The sequence below is a fragment of the Phascolarctos cinereus genome, unplaced genomic scaffold (genome assembly GCF_003287225.1).
Source record: "Phascolarctos cinereus isolate Bilbo 61053 unplaced genomic scaffold, phaCin_HiC Scaffold_3;HRSCAF=262, whole genome shotgun sequence".
NCBI classification, from domain to species: domain Eukaryota; kingdom Metazoa; phylum Chordata; class Mammalia; order Diprotodontia; family Phascolarctidae; genus Phascolarctos; species Phascolarctos cinereus.
Genome location: NW_027555736.1, coordinates 113079641 through 113082051, shown reverse-complemented (window position 1 = coordinate 113082051; position 2411 = coordinate 113079641). Strand labels below are relative to the sequence as shown.

At 43.8% G+C, this 2411-nt stretch overlaps 1 non-coding gene across 1 annotated transcript; it reads right to left on the bottom strand.

Annotated features, from left to right (window-relative positions):
- Window positions 1–1322: 1322 nt before the first annotated feature.
- Window positions 1323–1395, bottom strand: TRNAK-CUU (transfer RNA lysine (anticodon CUU)). The gene has a single exon. It is a non-coding gene; the product is annotated as a tRNA-Lys (tRNA).
- Window positions 1396–2411: the final 1016 nt, after the last annotated feature.

Genomic DNA, 2411 nt, shown 5'->3' with positions numbered 1-2411 from the left:
AAAGCCTCTCCTAGGACAAAGAAGCTATAAAGCTGAAAAATATGAGTTAGTGAGGTTTTGGAGTACAGTAGTATAAGAAGTAGAGCAGCTCGGTGGCCCAGTGGATAATGCACCAGGCCTGGAATACTGGAGTTCAAATCTGGCCTCAGACATTTAGTAGCTGTGTGACCCTGGCAAGTCACTTGACCCTGTTTGCCTCAGTTTCCTCATCTGTAAAATGAGCTGGAGGAGGAAATGGCAAACCACTCCAGTCTCTTTGCCAAGAAAACCCCAGATGGGGTCGTGAAGAGTCAGACACACCTGAAACAGCAGAACAACAACAAAAGTATCAGTAATCTTCAGGGTCCACTCAGGCAGGAAGAGATTTCTGATCTAGTTCAGTGTCTACACACCTCCAGTTAAGGAATACTACAATACCACAACAACTTAGAATTTTAGAACTGGAAGGAAACCCAGTTGTCAGCTAGCCTAATCTCCATCTGACCAAGAATTCTCTTTACAACATACCAGTTGTCACGTAGGCCCGGATCACCAAAAGATTCTAGGTTCACATGGACCAGGTCTGATCATTGGGGCTGACTGCGAAAGAGTCATTGTCTCTCATTAGCTTGTCAAAAAAGAAAAAAACAAAAACAAAAAAATGTAAAATGGCTAATTTTGCCCATAACTGGAGTTGCTCCAGGAAAACCTATTAATATAATCAGTATAGAGTTCATATGCACGTTTCCCCAAATATGGGTAAAAGGTTCCTGTGTTAACCCTCAAGATGCTAAATGCATTTCAAGTACAGCACAGTCTTTATTCCACACCATATACAATGAAAAGATGCAAAAGACTCACCGGAGCCTATAAACACCCAAATAGACCACCTGTAGGCACCTGAAATGGAAGTGAACATAGAATTGCCCAGGGGGTAACTCTTGGATGTTCCAGTGAAGCTTTGTTTCCCACAGATTCCTATAAAGAGCCCCCCCCATCCCACTAAGATTCACAGTACCATCTAGTGACTCCTCCCAGATGGTAAATATATGGGGGGGGGGGAGAAGCAGGAAGCTGTTGAGGCTTCTCCTTCTTAGGAGACCTGCACTTTCTCCGTAATTCACTGAATCTGCTCTCCAAGTAGGCTATATAGGAACTATGCGGACAATTCTTTCCCTTTTTTTTTCTTTTTTAGGGAATTGGGGTTAAGTAACTTGCCCAGGGTCACACAGCTAATGTCAAGTGTTTGGTCTGAGGCTGGATTTGAACTCAGGTGCTCATGACTTCAGGGCCAGTGCTCTATCCACTGCACCACTCAGCTGCTCCGAACCAATAAAAGGTCCCACCCAACGTGAGGCTCGAATCCACAACCCTGAGATTAAGAGTCTCATGCTCTACCGACTGAGCTAGCTAGGCGACCCGAACAATTCTTTCTCTAAGGAGAATGATGCATCAATAAATCCCCTTCACTGTCTAAAAGATATGATCTCTGAGCTCTTGAACTTGGCCATTCTCAAACATGGAGTTATTCATGAGACAACACTCAAAGCTGGTGCTTCCCTAAAAATTGACCTCCCATGGCTATAAGTCTATGTCATCAGCTCATGCTCCTTCAGGAATTTAAAAGCCCCCTTTCTCTAGATGGGAGTTGGCACTCACAAGTGAACATTGTCCATGAACTACTTTCTCACATTACATGCAGGTGTATATCTACCTCTGCCACGTGCCTCTGCAGCAAGTCACAATCCTCTTGAAGTTGGGGAAGGAAACTGTGTATGGAAGCAAGTTCATCACCTCCTCAGTAGAGAGGGATGAGAGAGAAGAGAGAATCCATCAATCTGGGCTCACAGTTCACTTCTATAGAGCAGGGCCCTTCCTCCAATGATAATCCCTCCCCCCAAGTTCCAATCAGCCAATTATATTTGATAAAACTGAGTCACAGGAGTTGTTTGTGTCCTCTAAGCAGGGTGTCAGATGGCCTTCCCCCCCCCACCTCTGTAAGATGGCACTTCTCCAACGCCCCTAAAAGCCCACCCTCTTTAATTCATCAAGATGATTAGAAAACTCGTTAGAATGACTGTGGACTCTCCATTCAACTTAAATCAACAAGTGATCATGTGTCCCTTACTTGAAAGATGGAAAAGGGGAACTCATTATCCACCAAGGTATATATTCCTCAAGGAAACTTATTCCACTTCTGGAAAATGTTAGTCCCCTGATAGATGATATCCAGCCTGTGTTTGAATACTTCCAGAGATAGGAAGCTATCTAACTGACTAAGAAAGCATCCAGGTGCCTTAGTGATCAGATGCAATTATCATTAAATTCTTCCTCATTTTGAGCTGAATGAAGTTACTGGTCTTAGTTCTGTCCTCTGGAGCCACAGAGAATAAGTGTGGTATCTCTTCTCCATGAAAACCTTGATATGCCTA